This window comes from Nicotiana tabacum, chromosome 6, assembly GCF_000715075.1.
Source record: "Nicotiana tabacum cultivar K326 chromosome 6, ASM71507v2, whole genome shotgun sequence".
In the NCBI taxonomy this organism is placed as follows: Eukaryota; Viridiplantae; Streptophyta; class Magnoliopsida; order Solanales; family Solanaceae; genus Nicotiana; species Nicotiana tabacum.
The window spans coordinates 186,506,133-186,517,253 of NC_134085.1; the positions used below are offsets into that span (position 1 = coordinate 186,506,133).

An 11,121-nucleotide genomic window follows, 5' to 3' on the forward strand; every position below is an offset into this window, starting at 1 on the left:
TACAGCTGAATAAAACTCTTGAATGTAACAAAATACAACTAACTTCTGCTGAATAAAATAGTTAAATACAATTGATTAAAACTGAATACAAGAGAATACACATAACTTTTTAATACATCTAAAATATATAAATTAATGCTACTGAATACATGTGAATACAACTGAAATACATTCGAATACAACTGAATACAAATAGGCGATTTGGGCGATCTAGAGAGAGAAGCAGCCTGATGGCTTGGCCGGCCGGCGGCCAGCCATTAATTCCGGCTGGTCAGCCCCCTAACACATCTGCCCAACCTCCTACAACAACTACAAACAATCCCCAGCCCTCAAATTCCACAAACGAAGCCATGAATTACGCAAAAGATGTGAACCCTACTTCGACGACCACTGCCAAGCAGAATCGAGCCGCTACAGTTGAACCAATTGCTCTTTGTCTATCAAAATCAACGAATTAAACTTACCCTAAGCGATTGTAATGAAGTGATAATGGAGGAGAACTAGAGAATTTGAGTGGGAGAAGAGGTATGAATCGTGGGTTGAGGGAGAAAAAGTAAAGTGTATGCAAAAAGAGAGAGAACATGGTTAGTCAATTTTACTGTGATTATGTGAGAGAAAAGACTAAAAAGGAGAGAGAGAAATATTATTTAGCATATATGGTGCCTTAAATGTAGGATGTAACTATAATTAGATATTTGGCTATAAAGTATAAAAGGTATCTATATGATATAATATCTTAAAATGGTATTTATTTAAAATAAATAGGGTACTAAAATTTTCTATAGGGCGTAAAAATTCCTTATTTTATTCTATCGATCGTATTTTTTATTTCGTCTTTTCTGTAGGCATTGGTTACGAGTCCCAAACCCAAATAATGTCTAATTAGATTCAAGTGACCAAACTATGGTTAAAAAAAAATGAGGGGCAAAAATAGGTACAACGCTTTAATTAAATGAGTTATGTCCCTTTTTTTGACGCACAACATTAACGTCCATCTCACCCTCGTTAAGACAAAAGGGACATAGTATATTTATAGCCCGTTTGGTCAAACTTCTAAAATTAACTTATTTTGAAAAGTATTTTTTTCAAAAGTATTTTTAAAAAAGGTATTTTTGGTGAGAAGTAGTTTGTGTTTGGCTAATTAATTAGAAAAATACTTTTGAGCAGTAATTAGTATTTGACCAAGTTTTTGAAAACTGCTTCTAAGTGTATTTTTCTCAAAAGTGCTTCTCAGAAAAGTGCTTTTGGAGAGAAACTATTTTTTTCTGCTTCTCCAAAAATGCTTCTGTTTCTCCTCAAAAGCACATTTTTTCCTTCCAAAACTTGGCCAAACACCTCAATTTTTGGCCAAAAGTGCTTTTGGCAAAAAAAAGTACTTTTGGCCCAAAAAAAAACTTGGCCAAACAGGCTATTAATTAACGCGTAATACATATTTTTGTCTCCTCTTTTTTTTTTCGCCATAGGTCGCTTGAGTCTAATTAGACATTATTTGGGTTCCGACTCCATTGGTTAGAGGTACCAAAATTAACTCATCGTCTAACAGCCTGTTTGACCAAGCTTTTCCGAATTCAAAAGTACTTTGTTTTTCAAAAATATTTTTTTTTAAAGTTGAAGTGTTTGGCTAAGCTTTTAGAAGAAGAAAAAAGTGCTTTTGAGCATAAATAATTTTGGAGAAGCAGAAAAAAGTAATTTCTTTTCAAAAGTACTTTTTTGAAAAATACTTTTGAGAAAAATACACTTCGAAGCAGTTGTTAAAGTTTAGCCAAACACTAATTCATGTTCAGAATTACTTTTTAAATTAATTAATCAAATACAAACTGATTTTTACCGTACTTTTGAAAAATATACTTTTCAGAAAAAGTATTTCTCAAACTAAGCGGGTTTTTGCTGCATAACCAAATATGCTATAAGTCGAAATATTTAATGTTGCAATCTATTAGATGATTTGATATAACAGGCTACAGTAAAAATGATTCACTAAAATATTGGATAACAAACGGCTCTACTTATTAGTGTAATCAAATGGAGCAAAATGAAGGACAACTCAAACATAATACATACAAAATCAAATTGGGATATCAGGATTTTAATAAGTTTGAGAGAACTTACACTAATAATTTATGAAAATTATCTGGAAGTCTGGAGGTCGGGGAGGCGTTGAAACTCGTTTACATTATCTATAAATATATTGAATATTTAAAAAAACTGCATATGGATCAAATGATTTTGTGGGTCTTTTACAAACATTTTTTTAGTAATTTTATGACCCTGTTATTTTTTACTCATTAAAAATTTGTTTTACACATAAAAAACTATAAAGGACACCTTCATTTTAAAAAGGTGTGCAAATTCTCTTATTTTGCGTCAAGTCCTATTGGAACTTAAACAAAAATGCTATTTAAGGTCCTCCATCTCTATTTAAAAGCCAGATTACTATATATTGTCAGATTAATTTACTCCATATATATATACTCTACATGACTTTTAATATTGTTTGACTCAAAAGATGTTGAACTCTTTTGGACAAAACAATCAAAGATGAAGGGGTAAATCATAACTGAAAATAATAAACACTAGGATAATAATAGAGAGAAGACAGTTGTCAATTTTCATTCAAGGTTAATAAGTTTTACCAAATGCCTTTTTTTTCTTTACAAGGCTTTCATCCCTCTTATATGAGGAGTTTTCTCCAATCGCAGGAACGACAGGTTAAGAAAAATCTAAAGAATATTCCCTAGGTCTCCTAATGTGCTGATTCTACTGTCGATGTTGTAGCGTCTCTCCTTTTACCACAGGGTCGTATCCCTCTAGGTGTCGACTCGTGGGTGCTCGGGCATCTGTCGTACTCACTGTAGGTCGTGGTCGATCAAATTTGGACCCATACAGTTAGTCCCTCCGCTCGTCGAGGTCGCGACCGGATGCGTCCTCGATGAGCGGACTCTATGCCTTCCGTGGGAGGAATTTGACCCGTTGGGATGTTACGACGTGGCCAATCGAGGGGTGGCTATCATGTTGGGCGGAGCACCGAAGAGTACACGCCACCTGGGGGTGATGTCAGCGTTTACGTGCGTCATCATTATGCGGATTGTTGAGGCGCAGACTGACGGTTTTGGCGCTTTGATTCTTGCGCCGATTTGAAACCCGCCGCCTCGATTCTGGCGCCACCCAACCTTATAAATAGATGAAGGGTTCGATTTTTTGAAAAACTTTAGCCACTCTCTCTTGATAACTCTTCAGTCTTCTTCATTTGCTCTTACACCTTCTTGTTTCCATTCCTGGCTGGAAGCTTCGTCTTTTTAACTCCCTTTGTGTAGCTACTCCTTTTAAACGAAATCATGCCAAGGTCTCGTCGTACTAATAAAGAGGTTCCTGAGGTTGCCCCGTCAACCACATCGCCTCTTTCCGACAGCGGAGAGGTGAAGATAGAAGAAGGTGATAGTCCTCTTACAGTGGAAGCGCTACTACCGAGGCAACCCCTATCCCAGAGTGACTTCCTCAAAGATCTGCCCCCTACTCCGAACCCCGTAATTTCTGAGACAAATCAGGCTCACCTTGATGCCCTCCGCATAAAGTATAGTATTCCTGCCCACGTGGAGATGATTCTGGTGGGGGAGGATTACGTTGACGTCCATAGGCCTGGGTACTGTGCCTTCTACGGATATCCTTTTGTGATCAGCTACACCCTTCCTCTCTTCCCTCTAGCGGAAGAATTCAGCAGATTTTACCATGTTTGCCCGCCTTAGCTTTTGTCGTACACGCTCAAGGTGCTTCTGCTACTGACTAAGTATGCAGAGTTGGCATAATGTGACGTCTCCATCCATCATATTTTGCACTTATTCACGCCTGGTTTCCTCAGTGGTAACATGGTGCATTTGAGGCTTCGTGGTACAAAAGGGCTGGTGGTCGGGACGGATGACCAGGCGAGCCGTAAGTTTTGGCATAAGTACTTCTTTATCAAGACCGAACACGTCGTTTCTGACCCCGCCGAATTTCTGGTGCGATGGAACAGAACTCGTAAGCACCGTCGTTCATTATGTCCCCCTGTTTTCTATAATTATTGTAACTTTTGCTCACTCGTCATTTTGCAGCTATGGAATGCCCGCCTCGTCCCATTGCGGGTCTCAAGAACTGGGTAGCTCACCTGTTGCCCCATGCAGAGGGAACTCGGACTTGTCTGCCTTCGTAAAACGTTATGAACCTAGGGTTTCCTTAGGTAAACGTTTGCTCTATTACCTCATAGGCCATGCGACCCTGCTTAATTGTATGACCCTTTGTGATGTTAGGTCGGGGAGCTTCTAGGCGGAGGGCGCCAGTTCCTTCTTTTAGATAAGCCATTGCTACTGCAGACACGCGATTCATTTTGTGCGAGTCTGTTCGGGAAGGTCGTCCTCAACTTCCTCAATAGGGGGATTTGTCTCGAACCGTGGCCACGAGGGAAGACGCCTCGTTGGCACCAGCCTCACATCCTGTTGATGAATCATCTAACGGTGACGAGCCGTTAGAGAGGAAAATGAGAAGGTTGGAGGTGGGAAAGGGTGTGTAGTGATGTCGACGGAAGCGAAGCATCCCGGACTGCCCCGGTGCCCGTATTCATGGCCGACGCCATTTTGTCGGGGAGGTCTCCCCGAATGGAAGGAGTTGGCCCGGGAGTCGGTTCAATGTGCTCCGTTGAAGGTAGTGCGTCATCCAATGTTGGAGGACCTCGTGTCGAAGGTGACGGCTCGGGTTCGGATATCACCCCGGAGGATGTCGGTGAATTATTGGGTTGCCATACCCATATGGAGGTGAGGATAGACGGGTCTGACCGTCATGTGGTAATCCTAGGGAGCTATAACTTGCTGCTGAACAGCGAGCAAGTTGCATCGACCCTTGCTCCTCTATGTGCCGCTCCTAAAAGCGAGACACTTGGAGCGATGAGCGACGTGAAGTTATCTCAGAAGGTCGCCGGTATGGCTCTGCAGGTAGGTTCCATTTTCTTCTTTTTTTTATCGTGGAGTTAGTGTGACAATCTGCGTTGTGTATTTTGTTTTCTAACTCTGCCATTCTCCTTTGTCAGACCTTCGTCCTGGAGGTGGAGAGAGAGCGTTATGAACGGAAAAGAATGGGCCTCTATAAGAAGATGTCATCGAAGTATCATCAGTACCGTGCTAAACATCGGGCGATGTCTGACATCTATCATCAGGATCCCGAACTCCAGGTGTTTCGCGAGGGACTTAAGCAGCGGGAGGACCAATTGGAGCGTAGGATAGAGGAGCTGAAGGAGAGGGACGAGGAGCTTATGAGGGCTATCACCCGTAATAGCGAACTGGAGACCTTCCTTAAGGCGAAGGAGGACGAGCTCGAGTTTAGCAAGGGGGTAACGGCTAAGAACGCTGACTTACAGCTGAAGGTGGCCGGCTTGACTGCCGAGTTAAATGTTAAGGCAGCGGAGGTCGACGGGCTCAAGGGCGAGCTGAACGCCAGCACTGATAAGTTGGCAACCACTATTTTTGAGTCGGTATTATTGGAGGATGCCCTCCGCATTTCCAAGTCAGAACTTACTGGGGAGAGAAAAGCCTCCGGTCGTCAAATCACAGGGCTTGAAGGGCGTGTTAGGGAGCTGGAGACGGAGTTGGTCGCATTGCGAGGGCAAATGGCTTCGCTGAGGACGGAGGAGGAAAATCGACATTCTCAGCCTTCCACGTCTCGTGCCTCAGCCGATCATGGCTTGCCTCGTCGCTTGTATGAGTTGTGGGTCCATATAGAGGCTTGGCTCAATGTGTATAAGGATTTTCATGCCAAGGGCAGGGCAACGGAGGCGGAGGTTCAGACGGTGCATGCCGAAGCACGTGCAACCCGTGAGTCGTGTGGATACGACCCCCTCACTCCTGACGGGGAAGGTGTCAATTCTGATGACGCGAATCACCTTACTTCTGATTCATGGTATGAAGATGCTTACCCCGCTGGGGATGATGTGTAGTTTTGGTTTGTATTTCACTTTTTACTTAGGAATTTTTGGCACGGGCCGTGCTAGGGCCTATTCGTTGGGGCAAATGTAAATGATATTTTGTTACAATCTAAACTTTACTTTTATCGGTTTGTTTGTTTGTCGTTCTCTTTTGTTTATTGCATGACATTCGTGCCTGTGGCTATTGGGATGTTGCTTCGATTATCATCGAAGTAGAATCCCCTCGTGGTTCGACCAAGGTCAAACTAATATTTTCGTTGGTGGCCTTGGCCATTAGGATATTGCTTCGACTATCGTCGAAGTAGTATCTCATCGTGTTTCGAACGAGGTCGAACTAATGTCTGTTGATGGCCTTGGCCATTGGGATGTCGCTTCGATTATCATTGAAGTAGAATCCCTTCATGGTTCGACCGAGGTCGAACTAATATTTTCATCGGTGGCCTTGGCCATTAGGATGTTGCTTTGACTGTCGTCGAAGTAGTAACCCGTCCTGGTTCGAATGAGGTCGAACTAATGTCCGTCGGTGGCCTTGGTCATTGGGATATTGCTTCGACTGTCGTCGAAGTAGTATCCCGTCGTAGTTCGAACGAGGTCGAACTCATATTTTTGTCGATGGCCTTGGCCATTGGGATGTTGCTTCGACTGTAGTCAAAGTAGTATCTCGTCGTAGTTCGAACGAGGTCGAACTCATATTTTTGTCGATTGCCTTGGCCATAAGGATGTTGTTTTGACTGTCATCGAAGTGGAATCCTGTCGTAGTTCGAATGAGGTCGAACTCATAATTTTGTCGATGGCCTTGGCCATAAGGATGTTGCTTCGACTGTCGTTGAAGTAGTATCCCAACGTAGTTCGAACGAGGTCGAACTCATACTTTTGTCGATGACCTTGGCCATAAGGATGTTACTCCGACTGTCGTCGTAGTATCCCATCATAGTTCGAATGAGGTCGAACTCATATTTTTGTCGATGGCCTTGGCTAAAAGGATGTTGCTTCGACTATTGTCGAAGTAGTATCCCGTCGTAGTTCGAACGAGCTCAAACTTATATTTTTGTAGATGGCCTTGGCCATAAAGATGTTGCTTCGACTATCGTCGAAGTGGGATCCCGTCGTGATTCCCATAGAAAGACGTCACCTGTTGATTAACGGAGACCCGTTCGAACGAGGTCGAACTCATGTTTTGTCGATGGCCTTGTCCATCGGGATGTTGCTTCGAACTGTCGTCGAAGTAGCATCCCGTCGTAGTTCGAACAAGGCCGAACTCATATTTTTGTTGATGGCCTTGGCCATAAGGATGTTGCTTCGACTAACGTCGAAGTACTATCCTGTCGTAGTTCGAACGAGGTCGAACTCATATTTTTGTCGATGGCCTTGGCCATAAGGATGTTGCTTCGACTGTCGTCGAAGTGGAATCCTGTCGTGATTCCTGTAGGAAGACGTCACCTATCGATTAATGGAGACCCGTTCGAATGAGGTCGAACTCATGTTTTGTCGATGGCCTTGGCCATCGGGATGTTGCTTCGAACTGTCGTCGAAGTAGTATCCCGTCGTAGTACGAACGAGGTCGAACTCATATTTTTGTCGACGGCCTTGGCCATAAGGATGTTGCTTCGACTGTCGTCGAAGTAGTATCCCGTCGTAGTTCGAACGAGGTTGAACTCATATTTTTGTCGGTGGCCTTGGCCATAAGGATGTTGCTTCGACTGTCATTGAAGTGGAATCCTATCGTGATTCCCGTAGGAAGTCGTCACCTGTCGATTAATGGAGACCCGTTCGAACGAGGTCGAACTCATGTTTTGTCGATGGCTGTATTCCTATAGGAAGACACCGCTGTAGACATGTGATTTTTGACCCTCCCCAAGATTTTTTATATTTTAGCATGTAAATATTTAATTTAGGCTTAATATAGCTATTTCAACTATTTTTAACTTCTTTACTTTATTTTCGTCATAAAAATATATTTTTAGTTTACTTTATTTTCGTCACAAAAATGGAAAATTACAAAAATATATATTTTTAGCTTACGTATCTTTCATAAATTTAAATAAAAATATACAAAAATAGTACTTATTTTTATCTTTATATAATTTTAAAAATAAAAAATATATAATAGTTTCATGTTAGCCTTTGGCATGGGGTAGTATTTTTATCTTACTTTAAAATGAGTCAATTAAGGTGTTGGATCATAATTTTAAGAGTTTTAGAACCCAATTCTTGGCCCAATTCGGATTAGTTCATTAAGCCTAGGGACCCTTCTAGATTCTTCTTTGGAATAAATAATACAAATAAAGAAGACCCTAAGGACTTAACACAAAAGACTTAGGGACTAATGGGCAAAATACACAAAGATACACCTAAACCTAGACTCTACCTATAAATTAATGCTTAAAAAATCTAAAAGAAGAGAAGAAAATCGGGGCGCAGCTTTTAAAGGAACCCCCCCTGTTAGTCATCTTCTTCAGCCGCTGAACACCCATCGAAGACCCCTCATCTTCAGCTTCTTCTCCACCCGTTTCCCTCACAATAAACGATCCCATCTCCACATAAAAATAGACTCTCTCTTCAACACAAAAGCAGCGGCAGAGAACTAAAGACCTCCCCCCATCGGCGAACCTGCCATCTATGCTCCATTGACACACACCCAGCCAGACCACCTTCAAAATACTACAGTTTCAGTCCAAAATCCAGCTCAAAAATAGCCGAAAATAAATTCAAAATCAGTTGGAGTTCATCTTCGTCGTTTTTGTTTGGTTCAAGTTTTTCCGGTGAGCTTCGAGTCGTCGGAAGTTGCTGTCCAAGTCTCCGTTCAGCTGCAAGTCGAGGTACTGTCGTTGTCGCCGATGAGTTTCCGTTTAACGGTCCCGGCTCCGGTCAGAGGTTCATCCTTGTTTGAATTTTGAAAGAAGCAGTCAAGTAATTGCAAAGGTTCATTCTATCTTATCTCAATATTTTCAGTTTCATTCCGCACTTAAATGCATGGTTTTGTTAAATGTTATGAGTTTGTCACTCTCTGTTGAACATGAGTATTTGATTTGTTGCTTTAAACTTTTAGTTCCTTCAACCTAATATAACCGATTCTTGGTGTTTGTCCGCAAAAATGCCAAGTGATGCACATTGTTTCGTTCTTGATATTTTATAGTGAACTTTCAGGGATACCTCTGGGTAATTAATTTCGGTGGTCATTCTGCAGTTTGATTGTGATATGCCGATCAATATTTTGTGCTCCTTTGGGTCGTTACAAGTTCTGCTTGCATGACTAGCGGAGAGTCTCCAAATTGGAGGAAAACTTAGGATGAATCAAATTGTACAATGAATTTGTCTAAAGGAAATAAATAATAGATGCAGAGTGTATGTATGTTAGCTGAGACAGAATAGTGTCCTATTTTCATGTGTGAAATGCTTTCTTTATTTAGCTGATGTAATAATTAGCAAAATATCGTGATTATCAAATATCTTGCTATGAAATTTTTTGGCATACTCTTAGTTAATCAAATTATTGTGATTGTGTGCACGTTCGCATGACATAATTACGATTCTAAAAATAAAATCGGAGTATGCGTTCACGCAATTTCGGCCAAACTTTCTTAACAAAAATAAAGCATTATTAATTGTGGACACATTCGCGTGACATGATTTTTGACGTGCCAAACAAATGGGTACACGTACGCATGACCCGTTTCAAGATAATTTCCTAATTAAAAGCGGCTAATACACATTGGTTCTAAAATGAGTAATTAAACAATCTGATTAAGCCAAGTATGATCAAAGCGACCGTGCTAAAACTACGGAACTCGAGAGTGCCTAATACCTTCTCCTGGGTTAACAAAATTCCTTACCTGGATTTCTGTGTTCGCAGACCGTAAATAGAGTCGACTTCCTCGATTCGGGATTTTAAACCGGTGAATTGGAACACCATAAATTATCCCAAGTAATGACTCTGAATTTAATACAAATAATCCCGTTTCGATTGTCACTTAAATTGAAAAAACTCCCTTATACCCCTTGAGGTGTATGCAAAAAGGAGGTGTGACAACCGCGCATGTCGACTAGTGGAGATTTGATTCTATACTTACAATGGAGATACGATTCCGTACATATAATGACGATTTGATTCCATACATACAATGGCGATTTTGATTATCTATATGTAGTCCCTTCATTGCTTTGATCCGGAGATCACACTGACGGGTCACGTTAATGAATAGCACGTCGATCCATAAAGTGTTCCCCTCGCCGCCTCGTTAAAAACCTTCCCAGAAAAATCCGATTGGGACAAAACCGGGGTAAAAAAAGAGTACGGCTTAGGTGGCGCCTTCTTTTAGAAGTGGAAGTATTTGAGGTGGGCGATGTTCTAGTTGTTTTGGAGTAGTTTTCCCTCCATTGTTTCTAGATGGAATGCTTCTTTATTGGATGCTTCTACTATCTTATATGGTCCGTCCTAGTTTGTTCCCAATTTTCCTTCATTAGGGTCCTTTAATGCTTGTGTCTTGGCCTTGAGGACGTAGTCGCCAATTTTGAGTGGTCGCACCTTGGCTCTCTTGTTGTAGTATCTCTCTACTTACTGCTTCTGGGCAACCATTCTTACGTGGACCATGTATCTTTCTTCAACTTCATCCAGATCGTGTAGCCTACTTTTGTCGTTGCTTGTTCCACTCTCGTTAGAGTATCTCAAGCTGGCTTCCCCGACTTCGACAGGTATAACTGTGTCGGTCCCATAAGCCAGTTAGTATGGCGTTTCTCCTGTGCTGGATTTCGGTATAGTGCGATATGCCCATAATACTTCAGGTAGTTGTTCAGGCCATAGCCCTTTGGCTTCCTCAAGCTTCTTTTTCAATATGTTCAGTATTACTTTGTTGGAGGATTCAGCTTGGCCATTGGCAACAGGATGATATGGCGTGGAGAGTATTTGTTTGATATGCCACTTTTTGAAAAACTCGATCGTTCTTTTTCCTATGAATTGAGGTCCGTTGTCGCAACTGATTTCCTTGGGGATGACGAAATAGCATATAACATTTTTCCATATGAAGGCGATGACCTCCTGCTCACGTATCTGAGTGTATGCACGTGTTTTCACCCATTTAGAGAAGTAGTCAGTAAAAACCAAAAGGAAGCATACCTTACCTCGTCCTGCTGGGAGGGGGCCGACAATGTACATTCCCCATTTTATCATGGGGGCG

The 11,121-nt window shown here is 41.7% G+C and overlaps 1 long non-coding RNA gene across 1 annotated transcript; it reads left to right on the forward strand.

Annotated features, from left to right (window-relative positions):
• Window positions 1-8,346: 8,346 nt before the first annotated feature.
• LOC107797969 (uncharacterized) lies at window positions 8,347-9,424 on the forward strand. The gene is made up of 2 exons (XR_001650799.2): window positions 8,347-8,869; window positions 9,095-9,424. It is a non-coding gene; the product is annotated as an uncharacterized LOC107797969 (long non-coding RNA).
• Window positions 9,425-11,121: the final 1,697 nt, after the last annotated feature.